Here is a 22,133-nt window from a genome sequence, read left to right as displayed (position 1 = left end):
GGGCCCCTGTCTTGCTGCTTAGCAATAATGGTATGGGTTTAGGTTCTGCTGTGTGTACTGGTGGTTGACTGCCCCCCAGCCCAGAGTGTGCATGGAAAATTGTCTGGCAGCCTCCCTGACAGCAAGCAGTGATAGTGCCCATGAAGGGGACCTTGTTGGGCCCGCCCCTTTCACGGTTATCGCTTCTCGGCCTTTTGGCTAAGATCAAGTGTAGTATCTGTTCTTATCAGTTTAATATCTGATACGTCCCCTATCTGGGGACCATATATTAAATGGATTTTTGAGAACGGGGGCCGATTTCGAAGCTTGCTTCCGTCGCCCTATGCATTGACCCGATATGGCAGTATCTTCGGGTACAGTGCACCACCCCCTTACAGGGTTAAAAAGAAAGATTCCTACTTTCATTGCTACCTGCTTGCTGGCTAGCCAGCTAGCCAGCCCTGTGGGCCTTGCTGCTGCTGCTGCTGCTGCAGCCAAAAAACAAAAGGTGGTGCTGCTGCTGCTTCTGCTGCTTCTGCTTGTGTCTGGCCGCTGTTGGAGCGTCCAGGCACAGGACTTCTGCTGCTGCTGACTAAATGGCCTCCTTAATTGGATCATTTGAGTAGCCAGCACACCTGTGCAGGTAGGGCATGACATGATAGGCAGCTGCCTTGATAGCGGGTGGGTGCTGAATGTTCCTAATTGACAAAATAAGATTAATGCTTATGAAGAAATATAAAATCTCATCCCTTCCCCAATATCGCGCCACACCCCTACCCCTTAATTCCCTGGTTGAACTTGATGGACATATGTCTTTTTTCGACCGTACTAACTATGTAACTATGTAACATAACATGGGGGGGTCTCCTGGCTGTTCACACAGGTGTGTCATTGCTGTACATTGACCATGCATTGCTTCTGTGGTATTGCAAAGGCAAAGACAAATGCTTCCAGCCATCCATTGCACTAATGGATTGGTCATCAGCTGGCTGTCTATGTCCCGCATCAATATAGACCAAAGTACAGAGGGTTAGGCTATGCTATAGTGCACCTACCTGATGCATCAGAAGGTGCGAGGCCCTTGCTAAATTCTGTGCACAGACTTTGAGATCTATGCTTTAGACTGTATCTAAACCTGCTCCAACATGGACTGACATTCTGGCCTACTTTCAGCCGATGCGACTTGTCTGTCGCTGAACAGTCGCTTTTTATGTATTCAGCACCTATGTATAATGTTGTAAAAATGCTCTAGAAGCTAAAGTCGCAGAAATGTCACACATATTTGGCCTGCAACTTTCTGTGCGACAAATTCAGACAGGAAAAATCAGTATAAATCCTTAGAAAATTATCCCCCAGTGTCTCCATCTGCTGGCGGTATTGAATAAGCATTGCTGCACTGATGGGGTATGCATTAGACGAAAAAAAAGAAGAAAAAGAAGAATAATACGCCCAGAAAAGAGGCGAAAAGGAGAAAAACGTAAAAAAACGTGAAAAAAAAGTAAGAGGAAGAGAAGGGAAAAAAAGGTGGAAATGGGTTTAAAAGTGATTTCGGCGGAGAAATATATATATATATATATATATATATATATATATATATATACGCGCACACACACACATATATATAAACGTATTCTCCGTTGAGATATTGCAGCCGCTGCTGTGTCCAGGCCCAGGAGCCTTAGCACTGTGCTGTGATGTCACTCAATACCACTGACATCACTAGGTGTAAACAACATCTCTCCTTTGCTGTGTATGTGACTATGGAGCTGTTTGGTGATGTCGTCTATTATGGCCTTCATAGAAGCAACAGGAGATTGTTGCATCCATCTAGAACCCTCAGAACTACAGTGCTATGATGTCACTCACTTCCACAGGCCTTGCAGAGTGTAAACAACAACAACCCAGCTTTGTTGTGTATGTAACCATAGGGATTGTGATGTCACCTAGAACCTTCACAGCAGCGACAGCTTTATGAGGAGCATCAGCACTGCTCTGCCTGAGCAGAACCATCACCGCCATAGGTTGTCAAATAACCCGGATTTAACCCACACAGGTAAGTCCAATGGGGTGCAGGCATGTCCTCTATGCTTACAGCTTCCCGTGGGTGTTGGTTTGATACCGTTTGGGGACAGCCAAGGAGGCATCTGCAGGCAACAAAGGTAGGTGTGTGCTTGTGTGTGTGTTTCCTATGCAGATCCTAAGCCCAGTGTCACATGCAAGTAGGAGGAGTAAGAAGGGTTCCTGGCAAATCCGGGTTATGGATTGCATTTAAAAAGGCCCCGTGGGAGTGCAATGGGCCCCTGTCTTGCTGCTTAGCAATAATGGTATGGGTTTAGGTTCTGCTGTGTGTACTGGTGGTTGACTGCCCCCCAGCCCAGAGTGTGCATGGAAAATTGTCTGGCAGCCTCCCTGACAGCAAGCAGTGATAGTGCCCATGAAGGGGACCTTGTTGGGCCCGCCCCTTTCACGGTTATCGCTTCTCGGCCTTTTGGCTAAGATCAAGTGTAGTATCTGTTCTTATCAGTTTAATATCTGATACGTCCCCTATCTGGGGACCATATATTAAATGGATTTTTGAGAACGGGGGCCGATTTCGAAGCTTGCTTCCGTCGCCCTATGCATTGACCCGATATGGCAGTATCTTCGGGTACAGTGCACCACCCCCTTACAGGGTTAAAAAGAAAGATTCCTACTTTCATTGCTACCTGCTTGCTGTCTAGCCAGCTAGCCAGCCCTGTGGGCCTTGCTGCTGCTGCTGCTGCAGCCAAAAAACAAAAGGTGGTGCTGCTTCTGCTTCTGCTGCTTCTGCTTGTGTCTGGCCGCTGTTGGAGCGTCCAGGCACAGGACTTCTGCTGCTGCTGACTAAATGGCCTCCTTAATTGGATCATTTGAGTAGCCAGCACACCTGTGCAGGTAGGGCATGACATGATAGGCAGCTGCCTTGATAGCGGGTGGGTGCTGAATGTTCCTAATTGACAAAATAAGATTAATGCTTATGAAGAAATATAAAATCTCATCCCTTCCCCAATATCGCGCCACACCCCTACCCCTTAATTCCCTGGTTGAACTTGATGGACATATGTCTTTCTTCGACCGTACTAACTATGTAACTATGTAACATAACATGGGGGGGTCTCCTGGCTGTTCACACAGGTGTGTCATTGCTGTACATTGACCATGCATTGCTTCTGTGGTATTGCAAAGGCAAAGACAAATGCTTCCAGCCATCCATTGCACTAATGGATTGGTCATCAGCTGGCTGTCTATGTCCCGCATCAATATAGACCAAAGTACAGAGGGTTAGGCTATGCTATAGTGCACCTACCTGATGCATCAGAAGGTGCGAGGCCCTTGCTAAATTCTGTGCACAGACTTTGAGATCTATGCTTTAGACTGTATCTAAACCTGCTCCAACATGGACTGACATTCTGGCCTACTTTCAGCCGATGCAACTTGTCTGTCGCTGAACAGTCGCTTTTTATGTATTCAGCACCTATGTATAATGTTGTAAAAATGCTCTAGAAGCTAAAGTCGCAGAAATGTCACACATATTTGGCCTGCAACTTTCTGTGCGACAAATTCAGACAGGAAAAATCAGTATAAATCCTTAGAAAATTATCCCCCAGTGTCTCCATCTGCTGGCGGTATTGAATAAGCATTGCTGCACTGATGGGGTATGCATTAGACGAAAAAAAAGAAGAAAAAGAAGAATAATACGCCCAGAAAAGAGGCGAAAAGGAGAAAAACGTAAAAAAACGTGAAAAAAAAGTAAGAGGAAGAGAAGGGAAAAAAAGGTGGAAATGGGTTTAAAAGTGATTTCGGCGGAGAAATATATATATATATATATATATATATATATATATATATATATATACGCGCACACACACACATATATATAAACGTATTCTCCGTTGAGATATTGCAGCCGCTGCTGTGTCCAGGCCCAGGAGCCTTAGCACTGTGCTGTGATGTCACTCAATACCACTGACATCACTAGGTGTAAACAACATCTCTCCTTTGCTGTGTATGTGACTATGGAGCTGTTTGGTGATGTCGTCTATTATGGCCTTCATAGAAGCAACAGGAGATTGTTGCATCCATCTAGAACCCTCAGAACTACAGTGCTATGATGTCACTCACTTCCACAGGCCTTGCAGAGTGTAAACAACAACAACCCAGCTTTGTTGTGTATGTAACCATAGGGATTGTGATGTCACCTAGAACCTTCACAGCAGCGACAGCTTTATGAGGAGCATCAGCACTGCTCTGCCTGAGCAGAACCATCACCGCCATAGGTTGTCAAATAACCCGGATTTAACCCACACAGGTAAGTCCAATGGGGTGCAGGCATGTCCTCTATGCTTACAGCTTCCCGTGGGTGTTGGTTTGATACCGTTTGGGGACAGCCAAGGAGGCATCTGCAGGCAACAAAGGTAGGTGTGTGCTTGTGTGTGTGTTTCCTATGCAGATCCTAAGCCCAGTGTCACATGCAAGTAGGAGGAGTAAGAAGGGTTCCTGGCAAATCCGGGTTATGGATTGCATTTAAAAAGGCCCCGTGGGAGTGCAATGGGCCCCTGTCTTGCTGCTTAGCAATAATGGTATGGGTTTAGGTTCTGCTGTGTGTACTGGTGGTTGACTGCCCCCCAGCCCAGAGTGTGCATGGAAAATTGTCTGGCAGCCTCCCTGACAGCAAGCAGTGATAGTGCCCATGAAGGGGACCTTGTTGGGCCCGCCCCTTTCACGGTTATCGCTTCTCGGCCTTTTGGCTAAGATCAAGTGTAGTATCTGTTCTTATCAGTTTAATATCTGATACGTCCCCTATCTGGGGACCATATATTAAATGGATTTTTGAGAACGGGGGCCGATTTCGAAGCTTGCTTCCGTCGCCCTATGCATTGACCCGATATGGCAGTATCTTCGGGTACAGTGCACCACCCCCTTGCAGGGTTAAAAAGAAAGATTCCTACTTTCATTGCTACCTGCTTGCTGGCTAGCCAGCTAGCCAGCCCTGTGGGCCTTGCTGCTGCTGCTGCTGCTGCAGCCAAAAAACAAAAGGTGGTGCTGCTGCTGCTTCTGCTGCTTCTGCTTGTGTCTGGCCGCTGTTGGAGCGTCCAGGCACAGGACTTCTGCTGCTGCTGACTAAATGGCCTCCTTAATTGGATCATTTGAGTAGCCAGCACACCTGTGCAGGTAGGGCATGACATGATAGGCAGCTGCCTTGATAGCGGGTGGGTGCTGAATGTTCCTAATTGACAAAATAAGATTAATGCTTATGAAGAAATATAAAATCTCATCCCTTCCCCAATATCGCGCCACACCCCTACCCCTTAATTCCCTGGTTGAACTTGATGGACATATGTCTTTTTTCGACCGTACTAACTATGTAACTATGTAACATAACATGGGGGGGTCTCCTGGCTGTTCACACAGGTGTGTCATTGCTGTACATTGACCATGCATTGCTTCTGTGGTATTGCAAAGGCAAAGACAAATGCTTCCAGCCATCCATTGCACTAATGGATTGGTCATCAGCTGGCTGTCTATGTCCCGCATCAATATAGACCAAAGTACAGAGGGTTAGGCTATGCTATAGTGCACCTACCTGATGCATCAGAAGGTGCGAGGCCCTTGCTAAATTCTGTGCACAGACTTTGAGATCTATGCTTTAGACTGTATCTAAACCTGCTCCAACATGGACTGACATTCTGGCCTACTTTCAGCCGATGCGACTTGTCTGTCGCTGAACAGTCGCTTTTTATGTATTCAGCACCTATGTATAATGTTGTAAAAATGCTCTAGAAGCTAAAGTCGCAGAAATGTCACACATATTTGGCCTGCAACTTTCTGTGCGACAAATTCAGACAGGAAAAATCAGTATAAATCCTTAGAAAATTATCCCCCAGTGTCTCCATCTGCTGGCGGTATTGAATAAGCATTGCTGCACTGATGGGGTATGCATTAGACGAAAAAAAAGAAGAAAAAGAAGAATAATACGCCCAGAAAAGAGGCGAAAAGGAGAAAAACGTAAAAAAACGTGAAAAAAAAGTAAGAGGAAGAGAAGGGAAAAAAAGGTGGAAATGGGTTTAAAAGTGATTTCGGCGGAGAAATATATATATATATATATATATATATATATATATATACGCGCACACACACACATATATATAAACGTATTCTCCGTTGAGATATTGCAGCCGCTGCTGTGTCCAGGCCCAGGAGCCTTAGCACTGTGCTGTGATGTCACTCAATACCACTGACATCACTAGGTGTAAACAACATCTCTCCTTTGCTGTGTATGTGACTATGGAGCTGTTTGGTGATGTCGTCTATTATGGCCTTCATAGAAGCAACAGGAGATTGTTGCATCCATCTAGAACCCTCAGAACTACAGTGCTATGATGTCACTCACTTCCACAGGCCTTGCAGAGTGTAAACAACAACAACCCAGCTTTGTTGTGTATGTAACCATAGGGATTGTGATGTCACCTAGAACCTTCACAGCAGCGACAGCTTTATGAGGAGCATCAGCACTGCTCTGCCTGAGCAGAACCATCACCGCCATAGGTTGTCAAATAACCCGGATTTAACCCACACAGGTAAGTCCAATGGGCTGCAGGCATGTCCTCTATGCTTACAGCTTCCCGTGGGTGTTGGTTTGATACCGTTTGGGGACAGCCAAGGAGGCATCTGCAGGCAACAAAGGTAGGTGTGTGCTTGTGTGTGTGTTTCCTATGCAGATCCTAAGCCCAGTGTCACATGCAAGTAGGAGGAGTAAGAAGGGTTCCTGGCAAATCCGGGTTATGGATTGCATTTAAAAAGGCCCCGTGGGAGTGCAATGGGCCCCTGTCTTGCTGCTTAGCAATAATGGTATGGGTTTAGGTTCTGCTGTGTGTACTGGTGGTTGACTGCCCCCCAGCCCAGAGTGTGCATGGAAAATTGTCTGGCAGCCTCCCTGACAGCAAGCAGTGATAGTGCCCATGAAGGGGACCTTGTTGGGCCCGCCCCTTTCACGGTTATCGCTTCTCGGCCTTTTGGCTAAGATCAAGTGTAGTATCTGTTCTTATCAGTTTAATATCTGATACGTCCCCTATCTGGGGACCATATATTAAATGGATTTTTGAGAACGGGGGCCGATTTCGAAGCTTGCTTCCGTCGCCCTATGCATTGACCCGATATGGCAGTATCTTCGGGTACAGTGCACCACCCCCTTACAGGGTTAAAAAGAAAGATTCCTACTTTCATTGCTACCTGCTTGCTGGCTAGCCAGCTAGCCAGCCCTGTGGGCCTTGCTGCTGCTGCTGCAGCCAAAAAACAAAAGGTGGTGCTGCTGCTGCTTCTGCTGCTTCTGCTTGTGTCTGGCCGCTGTTGGAGCGTCCAGGCACAGGACTTCTGCTGCTGCTGACTAAATGGCCTCCTTAATTGGATCATTTGAGTAGCCAGCACACCTGTGCAGGTAGGGCATGACATGATAGGCAGCTGCCTTGATAGCGGGTGGGTGCTGAATGTTCCTAATTGACAAAATAAGATTAATGCTTATGAAGAAATATAAAATCTCATCCCTTCCCCAATATCGCGCCACACCCCTACCCCTTAATTCCCTGGTTGAACTTGATGGACATATGTCTTTTTTCGACCGTACTAACTATGTAACTATGTAACATAACATGGGGGGGTCTCCTGGCTGTTCACACAGGTGTGTCATTGCTGTACATTGACCATGCATTGCTTCTGTGGTATTGCAAAGGCAAAGACAAATGCTTCCAGCCATCCATTGCACTAATGGATTGGTCATCAGCTGGCTGTCTATGTCCCGCATCAATATAGACCAAAGTACAGAGGGTTAGGCTATGCTATAGTGCACCTACCTGATGCATCAGAAGGTGCGAGGCCCTTGCTAAATTCTGTGCACAGACTTTGAGATCTATGCTTTAGACTGTATCTAAACCTGCTCCAACATGGACTGACATTCTGGCCTACTTTCAGCCGATGCGACTTGTCTGTCGCTGAACAGTCGCTTTTTATGTATTCAGCACCTATGTATAATGTTGTAAAAATGCTCTAGAAGCTAAAGTCGCAGAAATGTCACACATATTTGGCCTGCAACTTTCTGTGCGACAAATTCAGACAGGAAAAATCAGTATAAATCCTTAGAAAATTATCCCCCAGTGTCTCCATCTGCTGGCGGTATTGAATAAGCATTGCTGCACTGATGGGGTATGCATTAGACGAAAAAAAAGAAGAAAAAGAAGAATAATACGCCCAGAAAAGAGGCGAAAAGGAGAAAAACGTAAAAAAACGTGAAAAAAAAGTAAGAGGAAGAGAAGGGAAAAAAAGGTGGAAATGGGTTTAAAAGTGATTTCGGCGGAGAAATATATATATATATATATATATATATATATATATATATATATATATATATATATATATACACGCACACACACACATATATATAAACGTATTCTCCGTTGAGATATTGCAGCCGCTGCTGTGTCCAGGCCCAGGAGCCTTAGCACTGTGCTGTGATGTCACTCAATACCACTGACATCACTAGGTGTAAACAACATCTCTCCTTTGCTGTGTATGTGACTATGGAGCTGTTTGGTGATGTCGTCTATTATGGCCTTCATAGAAGCAACAGGAGATTGTTGCATCCATCTAGAACCCTCAGAACTACAGTGCTATGATGTCACTCACTTCCACAGGCCTTGCAGAGTGTAAACAACAACAACCCAGCTTTGTTGTGTATGTAACCATAGGGATTGTGATGTCACCTAGAACCTTCACAGCAGCGACAGCTTTATGAGGAGCATCAGCACTGCTCTGCCTGAGCAGAACCATCACCGCCATAGGTTGTCAAATAACCCGGATTTAACCCACACAGGTAAGTCCAATGGGGTGCAGGCATGTCCTCTATGCTTACAGCTTCCCGTGGGTGTTGGTTTGATACCGTTTGGGGACAGCCAAGGAGGCATCTGCAGGCAACAAAGGTAGGTGTGTGCTTGTGTGTGTGTTTCCTATGCAGATCCTAAGCCCAGTGTCACATGCAAGTAGGAGGAGTAAGAAGGGTTCCTGGCAAATCCGGGTTATGGATTGCATTTAAAAAGGCCCCGTGGGAGTGCAATGGGCCCCTGTCTTGCTGCTTAGCAATAATGGTATGGGTTTAGGTTCTGCTGTGTGTACTGGTGGTTGACTGCCCCCCAGCCCAGAGTGTGCATGGAAAATTGTCTGGCAGCCTCCCTGACAGCAAGCAGTGATAGTGCCCATGAAGGGGACCTTGTTGGGCCCGCCCCTTTCACGGTTATCGCTTCTCGGCCTTTTGGCTAAGATCAAGTGTAGTATCTGTTCTTATCAGTTTAATATCTGATACGTCCCCTATCTGGGGACCATATATTAAATGGATTTTTGAGAACGGGGGCCGATTTCGAAGCTTGCTTCCGTCGCCCTATGCATTGACCCGATATGGCAGTATCTTCGGGTACAGTGCACCACCCCCTTACAGGGTTAAAAAGAAAGATTCCTACTTTCATTGCTACCTGCTTGCTGGCTAGCCAGCTAGCCAGCCCTGTGGGCCTTGCTGCTGCTGCTGCTGCTGCTGCAGCCAAAAAACAAAAGGTGGTGCTGCTGCTGCTTCTGCTGCTTCTGCTTGTGTCTGGCCGCTGTTGGAGCGTCCAGGCACAGGACTTCTGCTGCTGCTGACTAAATGGCCTCCTTAATTGGATCATTTGAGTAGCCAGCACACCTGTGCAGGTAGGGCATGACATGATAGGCAGCTGCCTTGATAGCGGGTGGGTGCTGAATGTTCCTAATTGACAAAATAAGATTAATGCTTATGAAGAAATATAAAATCTCATCCCTTCCCCAATATCGCGCCACACCCCTACCCCTTAATTCCCTGGTTGAACTTGATGGACATATGTCTTTTTTCGACCGTACTATGTAACTATGTAACATAACATGGGGGGGTCTCCTGGCTGTTCACACAGGTGTGTCATTGCTGTACATTGACCATGCATTGCTTCTGTGGTATTGCAAAGGCAAAGACAAATGCTTCCAGCCATCCATTGCACTAATGGATTGGTCATCAGCTGGCTGTCTATGTCCCGCATCAATATAGACCAAAGTACAGAGGGTTAGGCTATGCTATAGTGCACCTACCTGATGCATCAGAAGGTGCGAGGCCCTTGCTAAATTCTGTGCACAGACTTTGAGATCTATGCTTTAGACTGTATCTAAACCTGCTCCAACATGGACTGACATTCTGGCCTACTTTCAGCCGATGCGACTTGTCTGTCGCTGAACAGTCGCTTTTTATGTATTCAGCACCTATGTATAATGTTGTAAAAATGCTCTAGAAGCTAAAGTCGCAGAAATGTCACACATATTTGGCCTGCAACTTTCTGTGCGACAAATTCAGACAGGAAAAATCAGTATAAATCCTTAGAAAATTATCCCCCAGTGTCTCCATCTGCTGGCGGTATTGAATAAGCATTGCTGCACTGATGGGGTATGCATTAGACGAAAAAAAAGAAGAAAAAGAAGAATAATACGCCCAGAAAAGAGGCGAAAAGGAGAAAAACGTAAAAAAACGTGAAAAAAAAGTAAGAGGAAGAGAAGGGAAAAAAAGGTGGAAATGGGTTTAAAAGTGATTTCGGCGGAGAAATATATATATATATATATATATATATATATATATATATATATATATACGCGCACACACACATATATATAAACGTATTCTCCGTTGAGATATTGCAGCCGCTGCTGTGTCCAGGCCCAGGAGCCTTAGCACTGTGCTGTGATGTCACTCAATACCACTGACATCACTAGGTGTAAACAACATCTCTCCTTTGCTGTGTATGTGACTATGGAGCTGTTTGGTGATGTCGTCTATTATGGCCTTCATAGAAGCAACAGGAGATTGTTGCATCCATCTAGAACCCTCAGAACTACAGTGCTATGATGTCACTCACTTCCACAGGCCTTGCAGAGTGTAAACAACAACAACCCAGCTTTGTTGTGTATGTAACCATAGGGATTGTGATGTCACCTAGAACCTTCACAGCAGCGACAGCTTTATGAGGAGCATCAGCACTGCTCTGCCTGAGCAGAACCATCACCGCCATAGGTTGTCAAATAACCCGGATTTAACCCACACAGGTAAGTCCAATGGGGTGCAGGCATGTCCTCTATGCTTACAGCTTCCCGTGGGTGTTGGTTTGATACCGTTTGGGGACAGCCAAGGAGGCATCTGCAGGCAACAAAGGTAGGTGTGTGCTTGTGTGTGTGTTTCCTATGCAGATCCTAAGCCCAGTGTCACATGCAAGTAGGAGGAGTAAGAAGGGTTCCTGGCAAATCCGGGTTATGGATTGCATTTAAAAAGGCCCCGTGGGAGTGCAATGGGCCCCTGTCTTGCTGCTTAGCAATAATGGTATGGGTTTAGGTTCTGCTGTGTGTACTGGTGGTTGACTGCCCCCCAGCCCAGAGTGTGCATGGAAAATTGTCTGGCAGCCTCCCTGACAGCAAGCAGTGATAGTGCCCATGAAGGGGACCTTGTTGGGCCCGCCCCTTTCACGGTTATCGCTTCTCGGCCTTTTGGCTAAGATCAAGTGTAGTATCTGTTCTTATCAGTTTAATATCTGATACGTCCCCTATCTGGGGACCATATATTAAATGGATTTTTGAGAACGGGGGCCGATTTCGAAGCTTGCTTCCGTCGCCCTATGCATTGACCCGATATGGCAGTATCTTCGGGTACAGTGCACCACCCCCTTACAGGGTTAAAAAGAAAGATTCCTACTTTCATTGCTACCTGCTTGCTGGCTAGCCAGCTAGCCAGCCCTGTGGGCCTTGCTGCTGCTGCTGCTGCTGCTGCAGCCAAAAAACAAAAGGTGGTGCTGCTGCTGCTTCTGCTGCTTCTGCTTGTGTCTGGCCGCTGTTGGAGCGTCCAGGCACAGGACTTCTGCTGCTGCTGACTAAATGGCCTCCTTAATTGGATCATTTGAGTAGCCAGCACACCTGTGCAGGTAGGGCATGACATGATAGGCAGCTGCCTTGATAGCGGGTGGGTGCTGAATGTTCCTAATTGACAAAATAAGATTAATGCTTATGAAGAAATATAAAATCTCATCCCTTCCCCAATATCGCGCCACACCCCTACCCCTTAATTCCCTGGTTGAACTTGATGGACATATGTCTTTTTTCGACCGTACTAACTATGTAACTATGTAACATAACATGGGGGGGTCTCCTGGCTGTTCACACAGGTGTGTCATTGCTGTACATTGACCATGCATTGCTTCTGTGGTATTGCAAAGGCAAAGACAAATGCTTCCAGCCATCCATTGCACTAATGGATTGGTCATCAGCTGGCTGTCTATGTCCCGCATCAATATAGACCAAAGTACAGAGGGTTAGGCTATGCTATAGTGCACCTACCTGATGCATCAGAAGGTGCGAGGCCCTTGCTAAATTCTGTGCACAGACTTTGAGATCTATGCTTTAGACTGTATCTAAACCTGCTCCAACATGGACTGACATTCTGGCCTACTTTCAGCCGATGCGACTTGTCTGTCGCTGAACAGTCGCTTTTTATGTATTCAGCACCTATGTATAATGTTGTAAAAATGCTCTAGAAGCTAAAGTCGCAGAAATGTCACACATATTTGGCCTGCAACTTTCTGTGCGACAAATTCAGACAGGAAAAATCAGTATAAATCCTTAGAAAATTATCCCCCAGTGTCTCCATCTGCTGGCGGTATTGAATAAGCATTGCTGCACTGATGGGGTATGCATTAGACGAAAAAAAAGAAGAAAAAGAAGAATAATACGCCCAGAAAAGAGGCGAAAAGGAGAAAAACGTAAAAAAACGTGAAAAAAAAGTAAGAGGAAGAGAAGGGAAAAAAAGGTGGAAATGGGTTTAAAAGTGATTTCGGCGGAGAAATATATATATATATATATATATATATATATATACGCGCACACACACACATATATATAAACGTATTCTCCGTTGAGATATTGCAGCCGCTGCTGTGTCCAGGCCCAGGAGCCTTAGCACTGTGCTGTGATGTCACTCAATACCACTGACATCACTAGGTGTAAACAACATCTCTCCTTTGCTATGTATGTGACTATGGAGCTGTTTGGTGATGTCGTCTATTATGGCCTTCATAGAAGCAACAGGAGATTGTTGCATCCATCTAGAACCCTCAGAACTACAGTGCTATGATGTCACTCACTTCCACAGGCCTTGCAGAGTGTAAACAACAACAACCCAGCTTTGTTGTGTATGTAACCATAGGGATTGTGATGTCACCTAGAACCTTCACAGCAGCGACAGCTTTATGAGGAGCATCAGCACTGCTCTACCTGAGCAGAACCATCACCGCCATAGGTTGTCAAATAACCCGGATTTAACCCACACAGGTAAGTCCAATGGGGTGCAGGCATGTCCTCTATGCTTACAGCTTCCCGTGGGTGTTGGTTTGATACCGTTTGGGGACAGCCAAGGAGGCATCTGCAGGCAACAAAGGTAGGTGTGTGCTTGTGTGTGTGTTTCCTATGCAGATCCTAAGCCCAGTGTCACATGCAAGTAGGAGGAGTAAGAAGGGTTCCTGGCAAATCCGGGTTATGGATTGCATTTAAAAAGGCCCCGTGGGAGTGCAATGGGCCCCTGTCTTGCTGCTTAGCAATAATGGTATGGGTTTAGGTTCTGCTGTGTGTACTGGTGGTTGACTGCCCCCCAGCCCAGAGTGTGCATGGAAAATTGTCTGGCAGCCTCCCTGACAGCAAGCAGTGATAGTGCCCATGAAGGGGACCTTGTTGGGCCCGCCCCTTTCACGGTTATCGCTTCTCGGCCTTTTGGCTAGATCAAGTGTCTGGTCAGGAGGATCCTGGGAGTTTGTCCTACCTTTTCCAAGGGGGGCTGCTACGAGGAACCGAAAAGGCGATCGACAAGATGGGTGTTCGCATCCGTTACCTTACATCCGGTGAAACGCGGATTCGTTTTTCCTTTCGCTTTGATGTTGATGAAGACAAACAAGAACTCGTCCAACTTTCTTATTTTGTGAAAGAAACTCTCTACAAGCTTCTTGGGGTGAAGAAAGAGAACATCGTCTGTCTCAGAGATCCTCGGAAGGGCAGCTTCATCCTAACTCTGGACTCTGCTTATGCATGCCAGAATCTTTTTGAGAAGCTGAAAAGCAATCAAGACCTTGCTGAGCTTGATGGGATCACGGTCACAGTGTTGTATACTGGAGGCGATATTCCTCTAGTTGTGTGTATGCACAATCCCTTTGTGACTGTGTCCCATATTGAGCTCTTTTTGGGGAAATACTGCAGTTCTGTTAAGTATTCCCATAAGGTGATGAATTCAGAAGACCTATGGACGGGGAAACATAAGTTTTTTGTGAAAATGAAGGAGGATGCTACTGGCATTGGAGGGTTGTGTCATCCACCCTCCAACTTTTCTATCGGTCGGGATAAGGGCTATTTGTTTTATCCCGAGATGCCTACTTTTTGTAGGAAATGTAAGAAATTCGGACATACTATGGAAGTTTGCACGGACAGTACAGTTCGCTGTGGTCGGTGCAATCAAGAAGGCCATGTTTCTAAGGACTGTGCTAAAATCGTCTGCAACATTTGTGGTCAAGAAGGCCATGCCTTTAAAGATTGCAGTCTCCGTTCCAGTGTAGCTAGATCGTGGGCTGACCGTGTAGCGGGGAGAGTGGGTGTAGTGCAAGCTGAAGTACCACCTGCGAAAGCACCCCAGCGGTCTGAGGCGCCTTCAGAAAAGCCGGCTGTAACTTCTGATGTCGTGGCGGAGCTTATGGACCTTTCTGCTGCTGTGCCTGAGACAGAGGGGAGACCTTCTGTGGAGGGTTCTGGCGGTGGAGGGTCACTAGTGAGCAGTGAAGCCATGGAGGTTGGCGTGAAGGAGATCAAGCGGAAGAAGGAACTCGGAGATGAGCCACAACTTGGCATTAAACGGCCTGTCAAAAAAAGCTCAGACGAATGTGAGGACAGTCAACATGCATGGAGGCCTTCTATAAGATCAGCGTCCGATCCAAAAAATATCAAAGAGTTCGAAAGCCCGGAGTCACCTGTGGGTTTCATATCGGACTCAAACTCCAGTAGCGAATAGCTTCCTTAAAGTGCTCCTCTCTTAATGTGAGAGGTCTAAAGAGCCCTACGAGAAGGGCTGCTTTGTTTAGTTTTTTAGAGACCTTGGACTGTTCTCTGTTCTTTTTACAAGAATGTGGAATTGAACATAGTCCAAATTATGAGGACCTTTGTCGTGGCTGGACTTTGGGACCATCGGTCTGGTCGGGTGACAATCTGAACAGATCTTCAGGTGTTGGGATCTTGTTTAGAGGTTCAGATGTACAAGTTTTGTCCTTCTTAGAAATTATACCTGGTAGAGCGCTATTAGTTAATATTAAGTACAATGGCTCGGAGATTAAGCTTTTTAACATCTATGCTTCTCCTGAAAAAAATGAGAGAGCCGACTTGATTAATGATATTCAGGCTTTTATCCCAGGTTCAACACCTATTTTAATGGCTGGAGATTTTAATTGTTGTATGAGTGGTGATCATCGTGAGAGTGGAAGTGTGCATGTCAGAGTGGATAAAACAGAGAAACAGATTAAGAGTATGACTGAGGATTTTAACTTTACCGATGTCTGGAGGAGAAAATACCCAGACGACCCTGGTTACACATGGGAAAATAATGTCTGCAAATCCAGGATTGATTTTATTTTTTTATCGGAAAGTTTTAATCTAGTTGATGTTTCTCTTTTATCGAATATTTTCTCTGATCATAAGTTATTATATGCACATGTCACTTTACCTGGCCTAGAGAAAGGCAGAGGCGTTTGGAAGCTCAACACTACTTTATTAGAGGACATGAAAACAAAAAATGATTTTATTGCTGCTTATAACAAATGGAGATTGCGTCAATCCCAATATAAAAATATTTTGGATTGGTGGGAGGATGTTAAAAAGTGGACTAAACAGTTTTTTATCCGTGTGGGCATCCAAAAGGCTAAGGAGAAAAAGTTATGGTTTAAAATGTTAAACACTAAAATCCAAACATATTATAAACTAAAGCAAGCCGGGCTTGAGATGGATGATGTTATTGCTCAGACAAAGAATGAAATAAAAAATGCCATTAGTCAAAAAGGAAAAGAAATGATTTTTAACAGCAAGGTGCAATGTCTGGAGAATGATGAAAAGTGTTCGAGATTCTTTTTTAAGAAGGTGGTGGGAAAGAAAGAAATGATATCTGTAATAGAAGGGAAGATAACTAATGAAGAGATGTTGCGAGACGCACAAGTATTTTATCAGGAGCTTTTTAATAAAAAAGATATTGATATTTCCTTTACTAATGATGTTTTAGATACCTTGGATTCAAAACTTGACAAAACTGACCAAGAGAGCCTTTGTGATGAAATCTTTTTACCTGAACTTTTAAGCACTTTTAAGAGTTTTTTAAATGGTAAAACACCTGGTTCGGATGGGTTGCCAGTTGAATTTTATCTGTGTTTTTGGTCCATTTTAAAAGATGATCTTTTAGGTATTTTTAACTGTGCTTTTAAATCTGAGATTTTACCTGCGTCCTGGAGAGATGGTGTTGTTACTCTGATTTTTAAAAAAGGAGACATCTCTAAATTAGAAAATTGGAGGCCTATTACCCTGCTAAATACAGACTATAAGGTTTTAGCAAAAATTTTAGCAAATAGGCTCAAGCAGGTAATTGCTAAGGTTATACACAGTGACCAAGTATGCGGAGTACCTGGAAGGAAAATAAGTGATCATCTAAACCTTGTAAAAGATGTTTTATGGTATCAGAAACAATGTGATCAGAAATTGGCAATTTTATCCTTGGATTTTCAAAAGGCCTATGACCGTGTTTCTCATGATTTTTTATGGTTGGTTTTAAAGAAAATGAATTTTCCTGATTTTATTGTTGGAAAAATTGCACTTTTATATAAAAACTGTTTTAGTCGTATTTTAATTAACGGTTTTTTATCCCAAGAGGTATGTTTACAGTCTGGGGTGAAACAGGGGTGCCCCCTATCACCCATTCTTTTCATATGTGCAATAGAACCTCTGTTGAATGTTTTGAGAAAAGATAAGCTCATTAGAGGAGTGCCAATCCCTGGAAGTGGAGGACAGAGCGTAAAGACGATAGCATACATGGATGATGTTAATATTCTATGTTCAGATGAACCATCCCTGAAACGTGCTATCAGACAGACAGAATTTTTTTGTGAGGGCTCTGGCTTCAAATTAAATAAAAATAAATGTGATTGCTTTGCAATAGGGAATTGGGGCAATACGGAGGTGAATGTGCAATATGATAAAATCAAAATCTTGGGTGTCATCTTTGACAATGAAAATAATGGAGAGGAAAGCTGGTCCATCGTCAAAGAGAAAGTGCAAAAGAAAATAAGTTTTTGGAAAATGAGGAAATTAACAATAGAAGGAAAAGTACTGATAATGAAAGCTTTGTTGCTACCTATCATGCTATATTTAAGCTTGGTTTTCCCACCGAGTGAACGCACCTTAAAGTTTTTAAACAAGATTTGCTTTCATTTTTTATGGGGGTCTAAAATGGATAAACTCAGGAGAGATGTAATGATGAAGACAAAGAAATTGGGGGGTAAGGATGTGCCTGATTTAAAAAGGTTTTTATATATTCACTTTTTTTCTATGTGTTTTAATGGCTTGCAAAGAAACTGTTATTGGTCTTATTTTTTAAAATATGCTGCAGGTCACATTTTTAGAAAAAGAAAGTGGATAACCTTACCTTTAACGTCCCCAATCTTATTTATTCCCCCAGCGCACTATGTGGTTTTAGAAAAGATTATTCGTATTTATGGCATTGCTAATTTTAGTCAAGAAATTTGTAGTAATGCACGAAAATTAGTTCCTGAAATCAGGAAGATAGAACAGATTTGCTTAATATCTAATTATTCCACTGAGAAATCTCTAAGAGTTTGGAGGATGGTGAATATGGGATTCTTATCTAATGACTTAAAAGATCTGGCCTGGCAGATAGCACATCAATGTTTGCCTACCAGAGAATTCCAACACAGAAGAGGATTGTGTCGTAGTGCAAAGTGCCCGAGAATGGGGTGTCCTAGTGAGGAAACAGTTTTACACATTTTTTGGAACTGTTTTTACGCCCAGGAGATATGGCATTTGATAGGACCCTTACTAAAATTAATTTCTGATCTTAATTTTTTAAATTATGAAGTTATTTTATATGGATTTTATAATGTTTTATCTGTGGAGAAGTCTCGGGTTTTGTGGATTAGTATAAATTGTATTAAAATTGCACTATGGAAGACGAGGAATATTCTTCTTTTTAAAAGAGACACTATTACCTCTAAAGATTGTGTTCGCCTAGCTCTTAGTGAGATGTATGTTTTCTATTTATTGGATAAAAAAAGATTAGGTCACAAAGTGGCTAAAAGTCTTTGGAATCTACATCTGTGGAATATGCTTTTAGCAGACTAAGTGTAATCTGGACTGCGTAAGGTCTTTTAGTCTAAGAATATTATATCTAAAAGTAAAAAAATCTGTTCTTATCAGTTTAATATCTGATACGTCCCCTATCTGGGGACCATATATTAAATGGATTTTTGAGAACGGGGGCCGATTTCGAAGCTTGCTTCCGTCGCCCTATGCATTGACCCGATATGGCAGTATCTTCGGGTACAGTGCACCACCCCCTTACAGGGTTAAAAAGAAAGATTCCTACTTTCATTGCTACCTGCTTGCTGGCTAGCCAGCTAGCCAGCCCTGTGGGCCTTGCTGCTGCTGCAGCCAAAAAACAAAAGGTGGTGCTGCTGCTGCTTCTGCTGCTTCTGCTTGTGTCTGGCCGCTGTTGGAGCGTCCAGGCACAGGACTTCTGCTGCTGCTGACTAAATGGCCTCCTTAATTGGATCATTTGAGTAGCCAGCACACCTGTGCAGGTAGGGCATGACATGATAGGCAGCTGCCTTGATAGCGGGTGGGTGCTGAATGTTCCTAATTGACAAAATAAGATTAATGCTTATGAAGAAATATAAAATCTCATCCCTTCCCCAATATCGCGCCACACCCCTACCCCTTAATTCCCTGGTTGAACTTGATGGACATATGTCTTTTTTCGACCGTACTAACTATGTAACTATGTAACATAACATGGGGGGGTCTCCTGGCTGTTCACACAGGTGTGTCATTGCTGTACATTGACCATGCATTGCTTCTGTGGTATTGCAAAGGCAAAGACAAATGCTTCCAGCCATCCATTGCACTAATGGATTGGTCATCAGCTGGCTGTCTATGTCCCGCATCAATATAGACCAAAGTACAGAGGGTTAGGCTATGCTATAGTGCACCTACCTGATGCATCAGAAGGTGCGAGGCCCTTGCTAAATTCTGTGCACAGACTTTGAGATCTATGCTTTAGACTGTATCTAAACCTGCTCCAACATGGACTGACATTCTGGCCTACTTTCAGCCGATGCGACTTGTCTGTCGCTGAACAGTCGCTTTTTATGTATTCAGCACCTATGTATAATGTTGTAAAAATGCTCTAGAAGCTAAAGTCGCAGAAATGTCACACATATTTGGCCTGCAACTTTCTGTGCGACAAATTCAGACAGGAAAAATCAGTATAAATCCTTAGAAAATTATCCCCCAGTGTCTCCATCTGCTGGCGGTATTGAATAAGCATTGCTGCACTGATGGGGTATGCATTAGACGAAAAAAAAGAAGAAAAAGAAGAATAATACGCCCAGAAAAGAGGCGAAAAGGAGAAAAACGTAAAAAAACGTGAAAAAAAAGTAAGAGGAAGAGAAGGGAAAAAAAGGTGGAAATGGGTTTAAAAGTGATTTCGGCAGAGAAATATATATATATATATATATATATATATATATATATATATATATACGCGCACACACACACATATATATAAACGTATTCTCCGTTGAGATATTGCAGCCGCTGCTGTGTCCAGGCCCAGGAGCCTTAGCACTGTGCTGTGATGTCACTCAATACCACTGACATCACTAGGTGTAAACAACATCTCTCCTTTGCTGTGTATGTGACTATGGAGCTGTTTGGTGATGTCGTCTATTATGGCCTTCATAGAAGCAACAGGAGATTGTTGCATCCATCTAGAACCCTCAGAACTACAGTGCTATGATGTCACTCACTTCCACAGGCCTTGCAGAGTGTAAACAACAACAACCCAGCTTTGTTGTGTATGTAACCATAGGGATTTGTGATGTCACCTAGAACCTTCACAGCAGCGACAGCTTTATGAGGAGCATCAGCACTGCTCTGCCTGAGCAGAACCATCACCGCCATAGGTTGTCAAATAACCCGGATTTAACCCACACAGGTAAGTCCAATGGGGTGCAGGCATGTCCTCTATGCTTACAGCTTCCCGTGGGTGTTGGTTTGATACCGTTTGGGGACAGCCAAGGAGGCATCTGCAGGCAACAAAGGTAGGTGTGTGCTTGTGTGTGTGTTTCCTATGCAGATCCTAAGCCCAGTGTCACATGCAAGTAGGAGGAGTAAGAAGGGTTCCTGGCAAATCCGGGTTATGGATTGCATTTAAAAAGGCCCCGTGGGAGTGCAATGGGCCCCTGTCTTGCTGCTTAGCAATAATGGTATGGGTTTAGGTTCTGCTGTGTGTACTGGTGGTTGACTGCCCCCCAGCCCAGAGTGTGCATGGAAAATTGTCTGGCAGCCTCCCTGACAGCAAGCAGTGATAGTGCCCATGAAGGGGACCTTGTTGGGCCCGCCCCTTTCACGGTTATCGCTTCTCGGCCTTTTGGCTAAGATCAAGTGTAGTATCTGTTCTTATCAGTTTAATATCTGATACGTCCCCTATCTGGGGACCATATATTAAATGGATTTTTGAGAACGGGGGCCGATTTCGAAGCTTGCTTCCGTCGCCCTTTGCATTGACCCGATATGGCAGTATCTTCGGGTACAGTGCACCACCCCCTTACAGGGTTAAAAAGAAAGATTCCTACTTTCATTGCTACCTGCTTGCTGGCTAGCCAGCTAGCCAGCCCTGTGGGCCTTGCTGCTGCTGCTGCTGCTGCTGCTTCTGCTGCTTCTGCTTGTGTCTGGCCGCTGTTGGAGCGTCCAGGCACAGGACTTCTGCTGCTGCTGACTAAATGGCCTCCTTAATTGGATCATTTGAGTAGCCAGCACACCTGTGCAGGTAGGGCATGACATGATAGGCAGCTGCCTTGATAGCGGGTGGGTGCTGAATGTTCCTAATTGACAAAATAAGATTAATGCTTATGAAGAAATATAAAATCTCATCCCTTCCCCAATATCGCGCCACACCCCTACCCCTTAATTCCCTGGTTGAACTTGATGGACATATGTCTTTTTTCGACCGTACTAACTATGTAACTATGTAACATAACATGGGGGGGTCTCCTGGCTGTTCACACAGGTGTGTCATTGCTGTACATTGACCATGCATTGCTTCTGTGGTATTGCAAAGGCAAAGACAAATGCTTCCAGCCATTCATTGCACTAATGGATTGGTCATCAGCTGGCTGTCTATGTCCCGCATCAATATAGACCAAAGTACAGAGGGTTAGGCTATGCTATAGTGCACCTACCTGATGCATCAGAAGGTGCGAGGCCCTTGCTAAATTCTGTGCACAGACTTTGAGATCTATGCTTTAGACTGTATCTAAACCTGCTCCAACATGGACTGACATTCTGGCCTACTTTCAGCCGATGCGACTTGTCTGTCGCTGAACAGTCGCTTTTTATGTATTCAGCACCTATGTATAATGTTGTAAAAATGCTCTAGAAGCTAAAGTTGCAGAAATGTCACACATATTTGGCCTGCAACTTTCTGTGCGACAAATTCAGACAGGAAAAATCAGTATAAATCCTTAGAAAATTATCCCCCAGTGTCTCCATCTGCTGGCGGTATTGAATAAGCATTGCTGCACTGATGGGGTATGCATTAGACGAAAAAAAAGAAGAAAAAGAAGAATAATACGCCCAGAAAAGAGGCGAAAAGGAGAAAAACGTAAAAAAACGTGAAAAAAAAGTAAGAGGAAGAGAAGGGAAAAAAAGGTGGAAATGGGTTTAAAAGTGATTTCGGCGGAGAAATATATATA

General features: G+C 44.3%; 7 non-coding genes and 1 pseudogene across 7 annotated transcripts; all 8 read left to right on the top strand.

Moving 5' to 3' along the window:
- The first annotated feature begins 178 nt into the window (after positions 1-178).
- Positions 179-369, top strand: LOC130322221 (U2 spliceosomal RNA). The gene has a single exon (XR_008867774.1). It is a non-coding gene; the product is annotated as a U2 spliceosomal RNA (small nuclear RNA).
- A 2,082-nt stretch (positions 370-2,451) lies between these two features.
- Positions 2,452-2,642, top strand: LOC130322220 (U2 spliceosomal RNA). The gene has a single exon (XR_008867773.1). It is a non-coding gene; the product is annotated as a U2 spliceosomal RNA (small nuclear RNA).
- Positions 2,643-4,725: 2,083 nt separating this feature from the next.
- LOC130322150 (U2 spliceosomal RNA) lies at positions 4,726-4,916 on the top strand. Its single transcript, XR_008867732.1, has one exon. It is a non-coding gene; the product is annotated as a U2 spliceosomal RNA (small nuclear RNA).
- Positions 4,917-6,994: 2,078 nt separating this feature from the next.
- LOC130322219 (U2 spliceosomal RNA) lies at positions 6,995-7,185 on the top strand. The gene has a single exon (XR_008867772.1). It is a non-coding gene; the product is annotated as a U2 spliceosomal RNA (small nuclear RNA).
- A 2,094-nt stretch (positions 7,186-9,279) lies between these two features.
- On the top strand, positions 9,280-9,470 carry LOC130322218 (U2 spliceosomal RNA). Its single transcript, XR_008867771.1, has one exon. It is a non-coding gene; the product is annotated as a U2 spliceosomal RNA (small nuclear RNA).
- A 2,085-nt stretch (positions 9,471-11,555) lies between these two features.
- LOC130322217 (U2 spliceosomal RNA) lies at positions 11,556-11,746 on the top strand. The gene has a single exon (XR_008867770.1). It is a non-coding gene; the product is annotated as a U2 spliceosomal RNA (small nuclear RNA).
- Positions 11,747-18,538: 6,792 nt separating this feature from the next.
- Positions 18,539-18,715, top strand: LOC130322183 (U2 spliceosomal RNA; annotated as a pseudogene).
- Positions 18,716-20,793: 2,078 nt separating this feature from the next.
- LOC130322151 (U2 spliceosomal RNA) lies at positions 20,794-20,984 on the top strand. Its single transcript, XR_008867733.1, has one exon. It is a non-coding gene; the product is annotated as a U2 spliceosomal RNA (small nuclear RNA).
- The last annotated feature ends 1,149 nt before the right edge of the window (positions 20,985-22,133 follow it).

The sequence above is a fragment of the Hyla sarda genome, unplaced genomic scaffold, assembly GCF_029499605.1.
Source record: "Hyla sarda isolate aHylSar1 unplaced genomic scaffold, aHylSar1.hap1 scaffold_231, whole genome shotgun sequence".
NCBI lineage: Eukaryota > Metazoa > Chordata > Amphibia > Anura > Hylidae > Hyla > Hyla sarda.
Note: the sequence above shows the minus strand (reverse complement) of the source record. Positions and strands in the feature narration are given on the sequence as shown.